Source organism: Ahaetulla prasina, chromosome 1 (assembly GCF_028640845.1).
Source record: "Ahaetulla prasina isolate Xishuangbanna chromosome 1, ASM2864084v1, whole genome shotgun sequence".
Classification (NCBI taxonomy): Eukaryota; Metazoa; Chordata; class Lepidosauria; order Squamata; family Colubridae; genus Ahaetulla; species Ahaetulla prasina.
Genome location: NC_080539.1, coordinates 205,726,450 through 205,748,301, shown reverse-complemented (window position 1 = coordinate 205,748,301; position 21,852 = coordinate 205,726,450). Strand labels below are relative to the sequence as shown.

The 21,852-nt window shown below is 40.0% G+C and overlaps 1 long non-coding RNA gene across 1 annotated transcript; it reads left to right on the top strand.

Annotated features, from left to right (window-relative positions):
* Positions 1-3,701: 3,701 nt before the first annotated feature.
* On the top strand, positions 3,702-21,788 carry LOC131201084 (uncharacterized). The gene is made up of 3 exons (XR_009155778.1): positions 3,702-3,771; positions 9,818-9,889; positions 21,714-21,788. It is a non-coding gene; the product is annotated as an uncharacterized LOC131201084 (long non-coding RNA).
* Positions 21,789-21,852: the final 64 nt, after the last annotated feature.

Here is a 21,852-nt window from a genome sequence, read left to right as displayed (position 1 = left end):
AGTTGCTCTGTTAATAATGGCAATTGGGAGCAGAACTGTTGTCACTAAGTCCTGGTTGTTGTTGTTAAGTGAGGAATGGGTAGATTATTAAATGAGGACCTCACGTGACTACTCCCCACTTCCTGCTGGCTTCACCATTGACTTTGCCTATGGAAAGGTGGAAGGGGGCATTGGAAATCGTGATCACATGACCGCCATGGCTTGCTGAAACTCTTGAGCATTAGTCACATCATTTTTTCAATGCTGTTGCAATTTTAAACAGTTGTAGAACAAATGAACACAAGCTGAATACTATCTGTACTTTAGTACTGTTTTATTTAATTAATAAAGTCAAAATTTCATCCTTGTGATCTATTTATGGGGCCAGTAATGTTTTACACTCACATGATGGTACATAATCAAAACTGAATTTTAGATTAGCTAAATGTAATAAAAATAATAAAATTTTAGTTCCTTTATTAAGAAGACCCAAACTTCAGATGTGACAGCAAGCCATGTACTGAATAAACTATTTACAAGTTAAATTAAAAATAACATTGGATTTGTTTTTCATAAATAAAATTATTTTGAATATTGTGGAATATTCCCAAAGTTTAAGCTGCCATTCTTTTAGGGAAAGAATTAAATGTGTTTTCAATAAACGCATAAAATAACCTGGTAGCATTATCAAATGCAAGGCTAATTCAGTATATTCTGTAGTTAGGCAAGATTTAATAACACATAACAGAAAAATAACTGAAAGTATCAAAATTTGAGACTTGTTTCATCTTACAAGAGATCACCCTCCAGAATAATTGAACTTTACGACATTGTCACCAGATACAGTAAAATATTACATCTTGTTTTTTACATTTTTTACATAACAATTTTCTTAATATGTATGGTATTTTCCATTTTAACAATCTTAAGTAATGCTGGAAGAAAAATCCGGTCCAGTTCCAAGCTTGATGAAGAAAGATGCTGGAAATAAAATGGAGGCTGGCTGCAGGAAAGAAGGTCTGTTTATTTGGATGCCAAAAATTTGGATTCAGTGACAGCACCATGTTTCTGGGATGGCTGACAAAATGGGGTTGAGATAAAAAGGTAAAGTCGTTGCTGACTCTAGGGGGCAGTGCTCATCTCCCTTCCAAAGCCGAAGAGCCAGCGCTGTCCGAAGACATCTCCGTGGTCATGTGGCCAGCATGACTCAACGCCAAAGGCGCACGGAACGCTTCCCACCAAAGGTGGTCCCTATTTTTTCTACTTGCATTTTTTCGTGCTTTCGAAACTGATAGGTTGGCAGAAACTGGGACAAGTAACGGGAGCTCACCCCATTACACGGCAGCACTAGGGATTCAAACAGCCGAGCTGCCGACCTTTCAATTGACAAGCTCAACGTCCTAGCCCCTGAGCCACCGCGTCCTTAGGTTGAGATAGGTGGGCTTTTATACATTCTTTAGGGCCTTGTGATTGAGCTTCCTGTTTCTCTGCAAGAATAGAATTTATAGAATTTTATTGGCCAAGTGTGATTGGACACACAAGGAATTTGTCTTGGTGCATATGCTCTCAGTGTACATAAAAGAAAAGATACGTTCATCAAGGTACAACATTTACAACACAATTGATGGTCAATATATCAATATAAATCATAAGGATTGCCAGCAACAAGTTATAGTCATACAGTCATAAGTGGAAAGAGATTGGTGATGGGAACTATGAAACGATTAATAGTAGTGCAGATTCAGTAAATAGTCTGACAGTGTTGATGGAATTATTTGTTTAGCAGAGTGATGGCCTTCGGGAAAAAACTGTTCTTGTGTTTAGTTGTTCTGGTGTGCAGTGCTCTATAGCGTCGTTTTGAGGGTAGGGGTTGAAACAGTTTATGTCCAGGATGCGAGTGATCTGCAAATATTTTCACCGTCCTCTTCTTGATTCGTGCAGTATACATGTCCTTTAATATTCTAATGGCTGTCGCCAGATTCCTATGGGGTCATGGCTGGCTCTACAGACAAAAGGGAAAATGCAAATCCTAGGTGTTTGAACTAATCTTACCAACTTTGGCTTGCCTAGTTGTATTGCTTATTTGAAATCTCCATTTGCTCTTTGCTTATGAACAGAGTAGCCCAATACAAAATCTCCTAAACACTTCTGTTCGAGTCTGTTTTCCTATAGCAGGAAGACCAGGGCTGCTTTCTGCCTTTGTTAAGATTTTTCTCAATTTCTCCTTTAGGGGAAATATTTTATCCTGCTCTTCTTATTATTAAGAATATTTTAATTTGGGGGAAGGGCTTTCCTACAGTACTATACCAGTAGAAAAACAGCTTGTACCAGTTTTCTTTTGTTTTCCATTGATAATCCTTCTGTTGCATATCAGTTCTGTTTTAAGATTTTCAATGGTTTTCTTTTGTCTTGCTACAGGCATCTAATATTTCTTTGCTTTGAGGCTTACAAAACATTTTGCATCTCTAATAGTACCTTGCATTTTACAGTGCTTTAATACGGTAGCCTAAATCTATGCTTGTCGTCTTTTATATTTAGATAAATCCTCTTAGAAAAGGTTGGGAAGATGAAAAGTTAATCTTTCAGGCAGAAAGCCTTGGAGTGCTTTTCCCCTTAAAACCCAGAAACATGCCATATTTTCCGAGAAAATCTGCTTAATTTGGAGCGCTACCTAACACTTTCAAAGCAAATAAAATCGGGGTCCCAAGCTAACAGATGTGTTCAATAATTAAACCCGATAAATTCGAACACAGAAATTTCGTAATAAACTACAAAGGAAACGCTGCCCGCTCTTTATTCTAGACACAGGAGGCGGCGACGTCCAAAAATGCAACATTTCCGAAGAAACGGCAGATAACCCACCTGCAATTTTATTTGCGTTTCTTTTATCAATCTCTCGTGACCGGGGATAAAATTGGAAAATCTTTTTTTAAAAAAACAAAACACAACACGTCCTTAGGCTAGTAAAGCTCACTCGCCTCCGGGTGTCGCTGCAGAATTAATACGCGCGGCTGGATTTGCAGATTGATCGAATGGTTAATTGTGCAGGTTAAGCGCATGGAGGATCGGGTGAATTGGTTAGGATTTTCTATAAACAACCGGCAGCCTCAATTTCCTGGGTGGACCGGTCGGCGGATTCAGACGTTTTTAAGTGATCCCGATTTTGGGCCCACTTCGTTCTGTGAAAGATGCGTCCCTTTTCTGTTTCCAGGCGAGCGGGGGTTGGAGCCGCAGCAACAGCCTCGAGAAGAGTGAGTAGCCCAAGGCAGGAGAGCAATTTGTCCTTTTTTTATAAAAAAAAAAATTATTATTATTATTATTATTCGTTAAACAGTCACTACGGGAGGGGCTGCTGCTGCCCGGCGCCCTTTGGTGTCTCGACAGAGCCGAAGGCAGAAGGCTGCGTCGTGCCCGCCCAAGGAGGCAATTGCTCTGTGTGCAACCTGAGTGAAACCGGAGAGAAAGGGGAAGTTGGGCGGGAGGGCGCTGCCCCCAAAACAAAACGGTGTGCGACGCTCCTGGGCCACAAGGGGGTGAAGAGCGATGCGTGGCTCGGTCGGAGACGGCTCGCGTTTGTTTTCCTGCCCAGCTGTGCCCGTCACGATCCAAGTGGCTGGAAAACTGTTTGCTTTCCCGGCGTGGCCCCAGCTCCACCCATATAGTCAGCGCTTAATATCTATTCCACCTCGTTCTTCTCTCCCTCCCCCCTCCCCCGCTAAGTTGTTAGAAAGGCACAGCCGCCTACTTACTCCGGTTAGCTTCTCTGAAGCCGACAAAACTAAGGCGGGGCGGGTAAGTGGGGTTTGAAGCGATTTGCGACCCATCCGTTGCCAAAAGGTGGGCTTGGGAGAGAGTCGTCAGCAGGGGTGGAGAGCAGGGCTGGATGCGTGGTGTCGCTGTGTACTTGCTGAAGAGGAATAGCTCAGGCCGGCTGGCGAGTTCCTTCCCTTGCCTACTAGGTGTAAAAAAACCCTCATTCGTAAAAAGGCTGTACTTGCGCGCCCCTTAGGCTTAGATCTTGACCGGGAATGGGTGGGTGGGGTCTTAGTCTTGCAAGTCGCAGACCTCTGCTCTGGGGACAGGGATGTGATTGCTGAAACTTGTCTCCCCCACTCCCACCCTCGACTGCCATGTAGTTTATTAGGCAGATAGAATTTGCAAAATAAAAAAAAACCCGTACAAGTGGACACCACTAGGAAATGTGGCTGGGTGCACTTGCTTTTTTTACATCCATCTTGGAGGCAACTACACAGTATTGTAGTGGGGGAAAACTTGCTTGGTTTAAAATGATTTAAACTGGCGTTTTATCTACCTCTAGAGGATTTTTCCCATCGTCCTGCCGGTAATTTACAACATAAGGGCTAAACTGCAAGGTAAACATGGCTAAAAGGCAGGCTTGTGGAGAGTAACATTTTTTTAAAAAAATTACGATTTTGCTCCATTGCTCAATTTGTGCCATCTAGGTGTAGGCATTGGTTTTACAAGTAACGTTCTCTTATAAGACAGACTTAGAAATAGTTCAAAAGGTAACTATAGCTCCCCACCCCTTCCCTTGCTTTTCATAAGTAAATGGTAAGAATATATTCTATTATTATGAAGTTTATAATAAATTAATTAGCTATAGTGAAAAGAGCCAGCATGGAATAGTGATTAAAGATACAGTGGCTAAATACTGAGAGATTGTGAGTTCCCGTCCTGCCTTAGGCATAAAAAAATATTGGTGACCTTAGGCCAGTCATTCTCTCACCCTAGGAAGAAGGCAGTGGCAAAACAGTTCTGAAAACTTTGCTAAGAAAACTAAGAAACCATCCATTTCATAGCCAATGACAATCTTGACTTGCACTGTGTACTGAAAGCCAAATGGTATGCCTATCTAATGTGCTAGGATCATGTTTGCTAATTAGTTTATTTCTTAATTTAATTTACATTCATAGAACTACAAGGAATATTTTGCAGTCTGAGGAAAACTCTATTTAAATTATTAAAATTAAAAAAATATTTTAAATATTTTCATAGTGAAAACAAATCTTGATTTCAATAACTCAATAGCAATAACTGTTTTCAGCTTCAAAAAAACCCAATGATCACTGGACAGCACCATAGAGTTGGATCTTTTTATAAATCCTTGTTAGTAGCTATCTTGATTTTTGTTTATATCTGTCATCAACAGAATCTTGGACTTCTGAAAATGGACATTGTGTGATTGCTAGGAAAGCAGCAAATTATATTTTAGGAATTATGAGAGTGATGAAAAACGAAACTGACAGTACTGTAATGCCTGTATGCCAGACCTAGGCATTTATGGTCTGCAGGCCTCAACTGGCCCTTCAGCCATCCCTGTTGGCCAAGGTGGGGGAGGCGAGGGTGGCGGCAGGGGATGAGGCAGGGTGGTGGTGGGCGGTAGTGGCAGCTCTCCACAACAATCCAAGTTGTTGTGGAGATGTTCCCTTTAGGAAAATTAATTGCCCACCCATGCTCTATGCAGATCTGTGATATTGACATATTTGAAATCATTTCTAGTCAACCAGCTGACAAAAAATGTGTTACCAAATTCAGCCTTCAAAACAGGCTCTCAAATTGAGCGTTTTCTTTGTGCCGACTTCATGGATCCATCAATACAATTGTCTTATAAGTGACTTTATAATCAAAGTGGATTTGAAGAGTTGGCCTATTAATGACTGATAGTCATTATGTGTTTATTTAATTGCGTTATCTATTGCTTCAGTCTAAGCATTCTAGGATATAGTAGTTACTAAACTTATTACACAACAATAATACAGTTCAAACAGATAGGTTGCATAGATTAGAGAGAAGCTTGCCCACAGAAAGAAAAGATGGTTCAAATTTGAGTTCATAAACCGATGCAAGCATTTCTATCAAAATGCATGCAACTCTTATTGATTACTGTACTCAGACTTCATAGAGTATAAAAGGATAGGCATATATTCAATTTATTGGCAAAATGACATAAAGTTTAAGAATTTTTTTTTATAAAATTATACACAATAGAATAGAATAGAATAGAATAGAATAGAATAGAATAGAATAGAATTTTATTGGCCAAGTGTGATTGGACACACAAGGAATTTGTCTTGGTGCATATGCTCTCAGTGTACATAAAAGAAAAGATACGTTCATCAAGGTACAACATTTACAACACAATTGATGATCAATATATCAATATAAATCATAAGGATTGCCAGCAACAAGTTATAGTCATACAGTCATAAGTGGAAGGAGATTGGTGATGGGAACTATGAAACGATTAATAGTAGTGCAGATTCAGTAAATAGTCTGACAGTGTTGAGGGAATTATTTGTTTAGCAGAGTGATGGCCTTCGGGAAAAAACTGTTCTTGTGTCTAGTTGTTCTGGTGTGCAGTGCTCTATAAAGTTCTTGATACTAGGATTACTCTAAAATTCTAACTCATGCAACTGCATAGACTGGGAAAATGACTGCAATGGACTAGTCTGAAATGGAACAGTGAGGAGTAACCATATCTGCTACCAATCTTGCATAACATGGCAAAACACAAAGTATCCTTGTGCTTTGTTGAGGAAATGGTTAGACATTCTACAAATTAAATCATCTGATTTCTATCCCAGATATGCTTTTACGAGAAAAGGGACCAAAGATAACTGTATGTGATGTCTTGAGATCCCATTTGGCCCATCTTCACAAAATTTACACTGGTTTTCCCTGTAAGTAGATAGAGCCTCCAGCAAACGTAGGGTAGGGTAGGGTATCAAACTCTGCTTAAAGCAGGAGACCTTGTACTATCCTCAACAAGTGGTTGCCAAATCTTTTCTTGAAATCTCAGAGATGGAGCACCCACAACTCCAGAAGGCAAGCTGTTCCATGATTAATTGTTCTCACTGTCAAGAAATTTCTCCTTAATTCCAGGTTGGATCGTTCTTTGATGAGCTTCCACTCATTGGTTCTTGTCCTATGGTTAAGTGCTTTGGAATACTGGAGGACAGCTATCATGTTACCCCTAAGCTTTCTCTTTTTTAGGCTAGACATACCTCACTCCCTTAACTGCTCATTGTACAATTTAGCCTCTAGACACCTTTATTGTTTTTCTCTGCACTTTTTCTAGGGCCCCAGCATCTTTTTTGTATTTTGGTGACCAGAATTGGATGCAGTTATTCCAAGCATGGCTTCACTAGTGCAGTATAAAGCAGTACTATCACTTCTCTTGATCTTGATGCTATCCCTCTGTTAATGCAGCCTACGACTGCATTAGCCTTTTTGGCAGCCCAGTAAGATAGAGGCTGTTTTATTGCCTGGGCATATATGAATGAAGCAGAAGTAACACAATATCACTTTGTGACCATATGCTACTTGTCCAGGTAGTCGGTATAAAATATATTTTTTATCCTCCATACTTGTACTAACTTTGAAAAAAATTGAGATGTGAGCCTAGCACTGAGTTTGTATTCAGCAAAAGTAAATATAAGCTCTGGTAATTGGATGAATTATAGTAAAATTTGAGCAACCAGTGGGATACTTTAAATACATCTAGCCAGAGGAAAGAAGCAATGAAATCCTATTGTGCCAATAAGGAAACATTCATGCGACACAGCCCAAGGCCACTCTTATTAAACTTTGCCCTATCAGTGAAAGTGGAAAAGTAGGGGTGCTATTATGCTCTGTGACACAATAACTGTCAGAAAGAAATATACTTTTAATATATTCACATTTGCTTTGGCTTTTTGCCTGGAGTTGCATTTCTGTACTGCATTTAAGGAATGGCTTTAAGGTCCTTCCCCACTATTGAGTTAAAAGTGCTAATTGAACAAGTATGAGTATTAATAAAACAATACCCAACGTGAAACACACTTTCCAAACTGCTACTCCCTCTTCCTGCCTATTTTGCATCTGTGTGAAATCACTCTTCAATGTTGTCTTGTGTTTCAAGTGTGCCGCTCATTACGTCAATTTCTCTCTTCTCATTTTGCTGGTATGAAAATATCATCACTATATCACAAACCAGGGAAAATCTCCATTTAACAGGCATTGTAGCAGGAAACAGTAGGCTTGACTTCTAAAATCATTGTGGGCCTCTCCAGGGTAGCTTGCTTTCTCTTCCACATGCTGTATTATTTGGGCATTTTCCAAGTGAAAATAATGTCAAAGAAAGAAAGAAACACTTGGGAGGAAATGCTAGGGTTAGGGTTAGAGATATCTTCAGAACAGAAGGTGGCAGACCATCATCCCATGATTTTGAAGCTAGCCAGGATCTGCAGAATTGGAGCAGTGAATTAAAACTGATCAGCTGCTGGGTGACTATTTCTGTTCATGGTTACGACAGAGGACAATGATTGAAAATAATACATGCTGAGAAGCTTGTTGGATGCCTGGAAGGAAGCTGATGTCAAAAATAGGAAATATTGTGAATGGGGCAGGGATGACAAGGATGAAGAAAACTCCAGGGGAGCATTGCTGATGGAAAGAGCAAAAGCTGGAAGAGAAAGGACTGAAATGGATGCTAGCTAGTAACCGGAGTAGAGATGTTCCAATACCACACAACACTCCAAAACCAAACCTCTGATCAACTTCTCTATTGATCATTTGACTTTTCCTCCAAGATATGCTCACACGTATAAATACATGTACATATCTTGATTCTGCCTTTGGACAATATTGAAATAAGGGGAAAATACTTTTATAGTGATTCAATTTAATATAACTTAATAATTGTGTCTCTCACAGGCTGGTGATGAAACAAAGGCAGTATCATGGGGACACTAAAAATTGATTTTGTCAATAAGATGTGCCCTGTTGCAAGTCTATAAGCCATATTTGTCACCTCAATAGGATTCTTTTTTAAGATAACTGGTGCATAAAATCTAATACCTTTTGCCTCATTGTGTTAGATCTACATTGATGTTGGTCTCACTCAGATTAGGAATTAATTCTAAAGATGTCTGACATGTATGCTCATGTATGACTTGCATAATAACTTACATTGTCTGAAATGGTATAAGGTTTCCTGCCTAAGCAGGGGGTTGGACTAGAAGACTTCCAAGGTCTCTTCCAATACTGTCATTCTATTCTATTCTATAAGCAATTTCTACTTAAACTTGAAGAATTATTGTATAATGTTTGAAATATAATTTTCAGTGTGCTGGGTAAGTTTGACTGTAGAATATTTTTGTTATACTGAGATTATATTTCATTCTTCATGTGTCTAAAACATCAATAAATAATATCAGTTATTCTGAAGACCTTTGCTCTTTACCATTACAATAAAAATACAGAAGTAACATTTGACCCAAGGTTGCATTGCAAAAGGAGTTCATTTCGAAGACTGTCAAGTATTTGAATATAAACCTTTAAAGGTTGGACATATTTTAAAAAGTAGTTGTCTACTTGTGTCACTGTAGCTCTTCAAACAAGTAGAATCTAAAGTAGTTTGTCACATGAAAAGCTAGTAAAAGGAAAGCCTTATGCATGCTTCCTCAAGCACATTGATCTCAATACTACATGCTCTAAGGTGTGTGTGTAGAATTTCTCATTTCTGTGCTCTTTGGGATTGTTAAAACATTCAGGAGCACTCAGATTTTAACTGGATTTACAAATAAGCAGAGCACTCTATAGTGCGCCACCTCATTGCACGCATATCTTTGTTGAGAATTCTTGCTAAATTGAGGCTAGTAGTCTTTAAACATACTTTTACCATAATGTAAATTCCATTGAAATCGGTGGGATTTATTTCTGGGCAAACTTGGATTGGATTGGATTGTAGGAATCCAGTTGGGGGCAAAGAGGTGAGAGAAATTGTAATGCATTTGAAGCTATTATTTAACAAGAATAATTCTCTCTTGCTACACAGGAATCTAAACTTGTTGCGCCTCATATTCTGTGGATCATTAGGAAAAATATATTCAAAACAAGATACTAATTGGTAAGTGGCCTTCATAAACCCTTATAGAGATCATCGTGGTTACATTTTCAGTGGAGAATCTGGCACATCTACTTTTGTCATTAAGACAGAATATGCTTGCATGTGCAAGGTTTTGTTCGCTGGTTTCATTATACTTTCATTATAAATCATAATGAACGGAAAGTTACAGACCTAGCTAGACAATAGGTAAAATCTTTACTGGATGCATAACATAGTTTGAGCAGAATGTTTAGGTATTCAGCTTTTCTGGGTGTTTTATTACCATTCTGAATTCTAATCACATAGTTCTTGTATAGAATGTACAGTGTATAGTGCAGCTTTGCTCAAAATGTGGAGCAAATTCAGCCAAATATTAGCCTAAATTCCACTATTGTAAGTAGAGATTTAGACATTTTGAGTATGGCTTCTTTTTCATATCAGTTGTCTTCACTTTCCTGGTTTCTAAATATCTGACAATTAAGTTTTGTGTTTCATGCGCTAGCTTAATTCATGGATTGTAATGGACAGAACCGGGGCCAGTTGTTCTGAGATCATACAATGAAAGATCCTAATCTAAAGTGTGGTTGAATATTGTAAATGATTGTGGCTTCATAAGTTTCATTTAAGATAGTAAAGTTAAACACAGTATTGTGTGTTTAGAATATAATCCGAAGTTGTTAATTTCCTACATACTCTAATTTATTATCCATTTGATTTAAATGTACCGGTAAAATAGTGGAGTAAAAATTTGTACTGACATTGGCTGTTGCGAGAAGAAAGAGGACTAACATGAAGTTTCTACCCCCAGGTTTTCTCAAGAGTCTTAGAAGCCCTTAGTGTAATCATAACCCAGCTAGGTGACAACCCATAATTGACCTTAGCTGACTTGAAAAGCTAAACAGGATTAGATCTGGTTATTATTTGGAGGTATCACCATGAAATTCTAGAACTCTGAGCTAGTCTCTAAAGTTAGAAAAACATTCTGAAAAAAGGAAATAGCAAGTAGCAAGCGTGGACATATCCATGAAATCATCAAAATTGAGCTTTATTTGAAAGAGGCTTTATTTTACATGCTTCTCTGCTCAACTACGCATGTAAGAAAAGAAAGTTTAAGGATTCAGTTCATGGGTTGTTCTGTAACATTCCATTTTGTTTCCAGGATACAAAATTTAAAATATCATTAATTATTGTAGAACTATAAATCAACCTTAGTTTATATAATCTAGTTTTCCACATTAAATATGGTCTAAAATTAACTAGAAATATAAATATTAATAATATCAATGTGTTTTTAAATAGCTTTATATACTAATACACCTGTAAAAGAAGAGGGATTGCTTTTAATGATTTTACAATACAGAATAATACAACATTGGTATAAATCAGCGGTTCTCAACCTGTGGGTTGCGACCCCGTTGGGGGTCAAATGACGATTTGCCAGGGGTTGCCTAAGACCATCGGAAATATGGGAAGTATACTTGCGAGTCAAAGAATCGCGAATTCGGCTTCAGGCACAATGAATTAAAAAAGAGAGAAATATTTGCTCTGATGTCTCCCTCTCAAGCCAGCTGCAATCACTCCCAATCGCTAGCCTAATCTGGCTTCAGGTGTGATAAACTTAACAGGGGAAGAGTCTCTGCTTCAATGCCTCCGTCCTCAAGGCAATCGCAAGCAATTCAGATCGCTAGCCAATACGGCTTCAGGCATGATAAATTCAAAAAAACCAGTTTGCCGCTTTTCCCCCCTTCTGTGGCTGCTGAGATCACTGCCTAAAAAATAATAATTTTACGGTTGGGGTCGGCACATCGTGGGGTATTGTATTAAAGGGGTCACAGCACTATAAAGGTTGAGAACCACTGGTATAAATGAATATTGAAATAGGCTTCTAGTTTTGAAGGGTTTTTTTAAATGATTAATTGCAAAGAGAGAATTCTTTTAAAGCTGGGATATAAGAAATAGTTCATCACAGGGGTGAAATCCAGCAGGTTCTGACAGGTTCTGGAGAACTGTTAGCAGAAATTTTGAGTAGTTTGGAGACCTGGCAAATACCACCTCTGGCTGGCCCCAAAGTGGGGAGGGAATGGAGATTTTGCAGTATCCTTCCCCTGCCATGCCCACCAAGCCAAACCACGCACACCAAGCCACGCCCACAGAACTGGTAGTAAAAAAAATTGAATTTCACCACTGGTTCATCATTTGAGATATTGTAGGGGGAGAGCCTTATTTGCTGGGACAAAAAAAAGAATCAAGTGTCTGGTAACGCCTTTTCTGAGAAGCCAATTTTTATTTAAAGGCATACACTTTCATGAACTGAAGCTCACTTCATCAGATGCATAAAATAATGAGATTGATGTAGGTAGGGATGGTAGGGAGGGGAAAAGGAGTTGATTATGCATTTGCAAGTTGTGTAGAAGACAGATTAAAAATACCATATCAACAGAAAATTGTAATGTAATTATCTAAGGGGGGGTGTGTTTCTGTATTTTCTCTAGAGAGACTGTGACGGCATGAAAAAGAATTACACTGTTAATTAGACAATTCTGAATGTATGTTTATTGAGTAAAATTTTAGAGAGACACTCCAAATAGTAAAGCTCTTGGAATAAGAGTATACTGGATATAAAGTAGGCAGGCTGTCCATAAAGCTATATAGTATTCTGGTTTTGAAAGGAAAAATGTTTCGATTGTAGTTGCATTTGTAGCACCTATTGCCTTTCTCCCTAAATGAAATCTGCCTTTTCCTTGTCTTCGATTCAAATCTAGGAGAAGAACACAACTTCTTTGAAGGTTTTAAGGTTCTAGTTCCCATCTTCTTGGGAGTTTGATTGCTAACTATGTTGACTGAATGGGAGTTGGAAATCCAGCACCCTTTAAAAAGCACAGATATTTCATCTTGATTTATTTACTTAATGTATTTTCTTTCCCTATTTGGATCCTTAATGGAAGTTATCATGAGACTCAAAAGTCTACCCTAATCAGCCATAGGAATGCATTAGATTGACACTAAGTGTCCTACAGTTTCCCCCATAGGAAAATAGAAGTAATTTCTCAGATCGCCTAGGAATGTACTTTTTTTGTACTTTCAGATTTTCATGCTGTACAGTCTTCCTACAGATATAACTTTCTTTTTAATTGTCAAAGACATACATTGGAATACATCCAAGTATTATATAATTGACAGCAGAGAATGCTTTCATTAATACACATATTATGTACTTCAATGCTAATTAAACTTCTGTTCTTAAAGCATTTCCTCTTCAGTGAACTGTAGCAACAATTTGGGATTTGATGAACTCCTCTATAATTGATAAAGGATGTCCCTGAAAGGCCCCCCCCCCATGAAAATTATGTCATGTGTTTTTTATCCAACCCATCATTTCCTTAGTAGTTTCATATATCGGTAATTTCAGAATGATCTCTTCTATGATGAGGGTTGCTTGATTAAATTTATTTATTTTTCTTGGCTTACATACCATGTGTCTTAAATTCCATGTCTCTGAGTAAAGCTAGCCAAGATAATGATCTATTAAGAAATCAAAAAGATTTGCTTAGCACAATCATTTCTCAGGACCAAAAGATAGTCTTAAGACTCTTCAAAACAAACAATGCTCTGAGATGTATGGTCAGTTGCTTTAACTTTTTTATTATAGCAACATTGGTGGATATAGTACTCAAAGTAACAAATGCTCACACTATTGGAATTTAATGGATAAATCCAGCAAGATTAATAAATGTCACAAAAAGTTTACACTTTCAGGTATGAATTATATCCTGACCAATCCTTACTTTTACTTTAAACAGGTTATCCCAATACAACTTATGACCAATTGAGGCCAAAATTTCTGTTGCTAAGTGAGATAGTTGATAAGTTAGTTTTGCCCCATTTTACAACCTTTCTTGCCACAATTATTAAGTGAATCTGCAGTTTTCAAGTTAATAACACAGTTACAAAGTAAATCTGGCTACCCCATTGATTTTGCTTCTCAGAAAATCAAAATAAGTGACCACATGACTCCGCAACATTGCAGCTGTCATGAATGAGTCAGTTGCCAAGGTCCAAATTTTGATCAGGTGACTTTGGGGATGCTGCAACGGTTTTGTGAAAAACAAAAAGTCACTGTTTTCAGGGCTGTTGTAACTTTGAATATTCACTAAATAAAAGATTATCAGTTGAGGACTATCTGTATAGACTCTTTTCAATTTTAACATTTTCTTGAAGAAAACGCCTGAAAAGCTATTTAGAGGAATAATCCCTGAATTATTTTTTAATCTGTATAGTTCATAATTAACTGAATTATTTTATTTTTTTATTTTATTTGCATTTATATCCCGCCCTTCTCCGAAGACTCAGGGCGGCTTAAAGTGTTGGGAGGCTATGCGGTATAGTATTCAAATAGATAAAGTGATGGCTTTCTGTTGGTTCGTTCTCTTTGCTTAATTACTGCTGCAACATATTATTGTTGAGCTTTTCTGATTCAAGCACTCTGAATTTTCAAACATCAACTCTTGGAGTTACAGATAAGAGGTATATGCCAGGCAGTACAGAAAAAAACTGCAGAGAAGAAACCTTTACATGCACAGGAAAAATATTTTCTTAGTTCAATAATATTAGAACTCTCACCCAGTCACATGACACCGCCCCCCCCAGCCACACCTACACAGATTTTGTGGCTCCCATGTTTTTCTTTTCTGTGGGAAACTGGTCTCTCTCTCCCTCCCTCCCCTCACACACACACTTAGAGTTTAGCATAAACATGCAGGGAGACAAAAAAAATAGAAGCATATACATTTTATTGGCAATTAAAGCAGTCATTCATTCAATTTAGTGTTTGAAAGACTGGGAGACTCAGCTCTCAAAGGAAGACAGCCTACCCTATATAAGTTAGATGAGTCTCAATAAAGGGGGCATTTGCCCTCTCTTTCATATCTAAGAGCCTAAGAATGGTATCCAAAGTCATCTAGAGTTCTACCAGTTAATTCCTTCACCTTATATTATACCTGGTAAGTAGCACACTACTATTGATCTTGGCCAAAAGGCCGAGCAGCGGTTGGCAACTAGCAAGATTTATTGTGTAGGCACTGTATGAATCTTCTACCTAACATTAGCAGTTGCATTTTATATCCAGTATAATTTCTAGAAATTTTTTAAAAGTAGTCCCATATAAAGTTCATTATAAAAGTCAAGATGAGATGTAATAATCTAGTATATAAATGTCACCAGATTTGATGGTTTATTTAGGAGCAATCATACCTATAGTAGTCATAATTGTGCACATTCAACTGAGCTTTTTGCCAAAGCCACTACTTGCAGCTAAAGTATTAAGAAGTACTTCTACACTTTAGCCCTACCCTTTCAGTACAAAAGAAGCCCTATCTAGAAGAGTCTGAAGCTCCATTCCCAAGAGTAGTGCCTGTCTGCGAACAGCATCTCCATTTTCTTTGGATTTAATTTCAGTTTGGTCTCCCTCATTGAGCTCATTATCAAAAATCATTCCTTGAAAGTAGATAATAAGTTGCAGTAGAAATAACTCTCCTTGGCATACTGATAGCCCCTATTCCAGATCTCCATATGAGTTTTGCCAGTAATTTGGCCCAGAAAGCTCACTTTGGATATTGAGCACCATGAGATACAAGGTAGAGCCCTGAGGAACACCACAAGGCAGTACCCTGTTTCCCCCCAAAAAAGACATCCCCTGATAATAAGCCCAATTGGGCTTTTGAGCGCATGGCAATAAGGCCAAGCACTTATTGCAGGGTTCAAAAAAATATAAGACCGGGTCTTATTTTCGGGGAAATATTTTGAAAAGTAATCGTTTGCTTCACCTTCTGGACCAGGCCTGACAATAAAGTTGAAAATCATTGCAGAACAGTTCCTCCCAAACCTAGGCAGAGGAACTAGCCGCAGCCTGGGAACGGGCTGCGGCTGGGGCTTTAGACCGTGTCGTGCCTCTGCGGCCTCTGACCCGGCGCAGATCCCAACCGGCTCCTTGGTTCTCCGAGGAGCTGAGGGGGATGAAACGCCGGAGAAGACGCCTAGAGAGTTCCTGGAGGTCCAGCCGTTCAGAGACTGATCGGACACTAGTTAGATCCTATACTAGGACCTACCTAGTGGCACTGAGGGAAGCGAGGCGTTGCTACGCCTCCTCCCTCATTGCGTCGGCAGATAACCGCCCAGCCGCCCTGTTTCGGGTGACCCGTTCCCTCCTTCACCAGGGGGAGCGGGATGACCCGTTGCAGGGACGTGCTGAGGAGTTTAACGGTTATCTATACGATAAAATCGTTCAGCTTCGGGACGGTCTGGACCAAAATTGCGATGATTCAGATGGGGCGTCTGAGGGCGGTCTTGGTGATATTGTCTGGGATGAGTTTGATCCTGTGGCTCCCGAGGACATGGACAGGTTGTTGGGTAGATTGAATGCCACCACGTGTTTACTGGACCCGTGCCCCTCCTAGTTGGTGCTGGCCACTCAGGAGGTGACACGAGGCTGGCTCCAGGCGATTACGGCGCTTCCTTGTTGGAGGAGTCTTTCCGGCCGCCTTGAAAGAGGCGGTGGTGAGGCCCTCCTCAAGAAGCCTTCCTGACCCGCTGTTTTAGGTAATTATCGTCCGGTCTCCAACCCGCCGCGCGGCGAAGGTTGTAGAGAGTATGGTGGCATATCAGTTTCCCCTGCACCTGGATGAAACTGTCTATCTAGACCCGTTCCAGTCCGGTTTCCGGCCCGGTTACAGCACTGAGACGGCTTTGGTCGCGTTGGTGGATGATCTCTGGAGGGCCAGGGATAGGGGTTGTTCCTCTGCCCTAGTCCTATTAGACCTCTCAGCGGCTTTTGATACCATCGACCATGGTATCCTGCTGCGCCGGTTGGAGGGATTGGGAGTGAGAGGCACCGTTTATCGGTGGTTCTCCTCCTATCTCTCCGACCGGTCGCAGACGGTGTTGACGGGGGGGCAGAGGTCGACCCCGAGGCGCCTCACTTGTGGGGTGCCGCAGGGATCGATTCTCTCGCCCCTTCTGTTCAACATCTATATGAAGCCGCTGGGTGAGATCATCAGTGGTTTCGGTGTGAGGTACCAGCTGTACGCGGATGACACCCAGCTGTACTTTTCCACACCGGGCCACCCCAACGAAGCCATTGAAGTGCTGTCCCGGTGTTTGGAAGCCGTACGGGTCTGGATGGGGAGAAACAGGCTCAAGCTCAATCCCTCCAAGACGGAGTGGCTGTGGATGCCGGCATCCCGGTACAGTCAGCTGAGTCCACGGCTGACTGTTGGGAGCGAGTCATTGGCCCCGATGGAGAGGGTGCGCAACTTGGGCGTTCTCCTGGATGAACGGCTGTCTTTTGAAGATCACCTGACGGCCGTCTCCAGGAGAGCTTTCCACCAGGTTCGCCTGGTGCGCCAGTTGCGCCTTTCTAGACCGGGATGCCTTGTGCATAGTCACTAACGCCTCGTGACATCTCGCCTGGATTACTGCAATGCTCTCACATGGGGCTCCCTTGAGGAGCATCCGAGGCTTCAGTTAGTCCAGAATGCGGCTGCGCAGCGGGTGATAGAGGGAGCCCTCGTGGCTCCGTGTGACACCTATCCTGCGCAGACTGCACTGGCTACCTGTGGCCTTCCGGTGCGCTTCAAGGTTTTGGTGACCATCTTCAAAGCGCCCATGGCATAGGGCCGGGCTACCTACGGGACCGCCTACTGCTACCGAATACCTCTCACCGACCCGTGCGCTCTCACAGAGAGGGACTCCTCAGGGTGCCGTCAGCGAGACAGTGTCGTCTGGCGACACCCAGGGGAAGGGCCTTCTCTGTGGGGGCTCCCGCCCTCTGGAACGAACTCCCCCCAGGACTTCGTCAACTTCCGGACCTCCGAACCTTCCGTCGCGAGCTTAAAACACATTTATTCATCTGCGCAGGACTGGACTAGATTTTAAATTTATAGGGGTTTTAAATTGGTTTTAATATTTATATTATTTTTAATAATTTGGCTTTTAGAATAAGTTTTTTAATGGTTATCTTAATTTGTACATATCTGTTTTATTTGCCTGTGAACCGCCCTGAGTCCTCCGGGAGATAGGGCGGTATACAAATATGAATAAATAAATAAAAATAATAAATAGTTCTGCCAGATGATTTAGAACAGCGACCTCCAAACTTTTGGGCACCAGGGACCAGTTCTGTGGAGAGAGGTTTTTCTGTGTAATGGAGGGGGGTTGGTTTTGAGTTCTGCCTGCACCTCCGCAGATGGGGCTTTGCTTGTTTGCATGGCCTGGGTTCTGGCATGCCATGGTCCAGTGCCGGTGCGGGGATTGGGGGTTGGGGATCCCTGATTTAGAAGGATATCATAGTTGAGAGTAGTAAAAGTAAATTAATCAGATGAAATCTGAAGCCAGAATGTCCTTTAGAAATTAAATATTTATTTACTAATAGTTTACCAGTTGCTTTCAACTTCCTGCTTGTCTGCCTAGAACATTAAGTGAGTATCCAATGATAATGCTTAGTAACATATGCAATAATCAAAGCTAATAATTACATATAGCTTTAGTGTTAGCTAGCCTCGCCACTAGCCTTTCCCAAGGTGCAGATTTTTAGATTTGGAACTCAGAATGAATTTGAGAGGCAATTTTTTTTTTGGTGGGTTTTAATCCTTGCATACCACGCAAAGTCAATTCCATGTGGTCGCTGGCTATATAAATTGAATGAAATAATAACGATTGAATTAAATATCAATGAAACTATTGATAACAAAATTGCATAATTCAAGTTTCATCAACTTTCTGAAGGTACTTTAGATGCTAAACTATTCCATTCTGCTCTCTTTAAACTGAAATATAATACTTATAGCTTTATATAGATTTAAAGATGAGTTGACACTGTACCACTTGGGGGTGGTCTATAGGTTGTACAACGTCCTAGACAGCCACAATTTGATTTGTTGCAACTATTTAATCTAGGAAATTACTCAGTTGTTGTAAGCTCAGATTGTTAATATTGTTTAGAAGAAGCATATATTCATCAGTAAACAAGGTTAGGCTAATTTTGAAATTTTAATTTTGAACATACAAGAAAAGCTAGGCAGTCCTGCCCAGAAAACTCAGGCTGTTACCTCTCAGTTTAAAAACTATGTTATCAGTGATAGCTGGTTGATGGGGGAGGGGTTTTTCACCTCTTCACCTGTGATTGGTCTAAGTGCTACATGGTCATAAGGGTTTTATGAGCTAGAATAATACCACATTTCTATATATAGTATAAAGTAATCTTAATGAATCTGAACAATATTGCAGTGAGTATCAGTATTGATTGCTGCTTAGGGCCCAGCTGAGTATGGGTTTATAATACTTGTTTGTATGTTAATGCTTCGAAATATGCAGAACAGGTTTCCATATGCTCCACACAGTATCATAGTGTTGTAAACAACATTGTGTCTTCATGAGCAATTTAACACAAACCATTCTGCTTTCGATCTATTTTCTAGTATTGGGTAGACTATTGTTAGATTCAAGGTCTACTCCTATTGTGCAATGAATTTCTGCTGCAAGGCTGCCGGTATTCAAGGAAATTCACATCTTCTGCTCCATCTCGTAAAAGATCACGTGGGTCAATGTAAGCTTTTTAAATAATTGAGGAGTGGAGGGATACAGCAAAGCAGTAGGCTGAGAGGCAGTTCTTCAGAAGAGGTCACAAATGCTTTCCTGAGGTTTTATTAACAGAAGGATGTTGTTTTCAAAAATTGCTAACGTGAATTAGAATGTACCTTCATGCATCCATATTTTTTTTCTTCCTATCTTTGTAGCTGCTGTAATACTTTGCCAACAGCCTATTGACTTTTCTTAAGAAGTAGTTAATAAAGTAGTGTTAATTTAACATAATATTCAATGTTTGCTGAGTTATAAATTTTATTTATTTTATCTTTAAATAATCTAGAATTCCAGTGGTGTCTGGAAGCCCACATTCTTTTTTTTCTTAACAATTTTTTAAATATTTTTTTCTTTAACATCCATAAGTATTTAGTAGACAGTGTGTTATCTGGGTCAATATATTTTGCATACAGTTCTGATAGTGATATTACCATTTAAATATACATAATCATACTTTTTCAACTTCTAACATTTGTGTATATATAGTAATCATAATATGTTCTATTATATTTCAGTATACATAATATTATTTTCCCAATTTCTACTTTCTACTTCTTTTTTCTAACACTTATTAGAATAACCACCATGTTAAAAAGTATTCTATATCTATCCATCCATGGATGGATGGAGGCCCCCATTCTTGATTTCTGTTCTTTATCTTGCCATGACTTTGAAAATGTAATAAATCAGTCTGAATTACTGAGTTTTCTCCAATGTAATCTTGAATGAGGGATTGTTGTGTTAGTATGTGGCAGCTACTTTCTTTGATTATTAAATATTGAATATCCAAAACCAATTTGAGTTGTAAGTTGAAACTATTGGTAAGGTCATTATTTCAAGCCCAGTTTATTATAAATAGGACGAAGGTACGATTTTTGAGTATTTATGGTAGTTAAGATGCTGACAAGAACTCAGCTGGGAGTCTAGAACTTGAATTTGTGAAAAACAACTACCGTATATACTCGAATATAAGCCGATCCGAGTATAAGCCGAGGTCCCCAATTTTACCCCAAAAAACTGGGGTAAACTGGGGACTCGAGTATAAGCCGAGGGAGGGAAATGAGGCAGCTACCGGTCAGGGAAAGCCTCCCTCCCTCAGCCGAGAAGGCTGGCGGCTCCCCCGCCCCGCCCTCTCACTGCACCGGCAGGGCTTCCCCGCGCTAATGCAAAAGCCCGTCAAGTTTGCACCATCCGGTATAATGTGAAAAAAAGAAGAAAAAAAAAAAAACTCGAGTATAAGCCGTATATACTCGAGTATAAGCCGAGGGGACGTTTTTCAGCACAAAAAACGTGCTGAAAAACTCGGCTTATACTCGAGTATATACGGTAGTTCCATTTAGGGCTGAAACAAAAAGAAACTCCCAATATTTCCTTCCTGCTGGAATTTTTAAAAAAAAATAAATCTGCTTTTACATGCAGATCGGGATGCCTTGTGCACAGTCACTCACGCACTCGTTACCTCTCGCTTGGATTATTGTAATGCTCTCTACATGGGGCTCCCCTTGAGATGCACTCGAATGCTTCAGCTAGTCCAGAATGCAGCTGCGCGGGTGATAGAGGGAGTGTCGCGTACCTCCCATGTAACACCCCTCCTGCGCAGACTGCACTGGCTACCTGTGGCTTTTCGGGTGCACTTTAAGGTTTTGGTTATGACCTTTAAAGCGCTCCATGGCTTAGGGCCTGGGTACTTACGGGACCGCCTACTGTTACCATATGCCTCCCACCGACCCGTACGCTCTCACAGAGAGGGACTTCTCAGGGTGCCGTCCGCCAAGCAATGTCGGCTGGCGGCCCCCAGGGGAAGGTCCTTCTCTGTGGGGGCTCCCACACTCTGGAACGAACTTCCCCCGGGTTTACGCCAAATACCTGACCTTCGGACCTTTCGCCGCGAACTGAAGACGCATCTTTTTATTCGCGCGGGGCTGGCTTAAATTTTATGGATTTTAGTTTTTAGTATTAATTTTAAACGGGGTTTTAATTTCTATATATTTTAAATTTTTTAGGCAAATTATAATAAGTTTTTTAATCTCGCATTTTATAAAATATTGTCTTATCTGTTTTTATTTGCCTGTACACCGCCCTGAGTCCTTCGGGAGAAGGGCGGTATAAAAATCAAATAAATGAAATGAAATGAAATGACATGTGCCGAACACAAAAATAAATGGAAGAAGTAACATTCTAAACCCTGCAATGTTAATTTTTTTACCCACAGATATTGGGAGAAGTGCATACTCTCATCTCTGCTTGCAAGAAAGTGACATTCTGTACCCTTCTAAAGGACAATACATCAAGGCTGACTGTGCAGCTAAATTGAATAGCAGTCGTACCATGGGATGTATAAAATCCAAAAG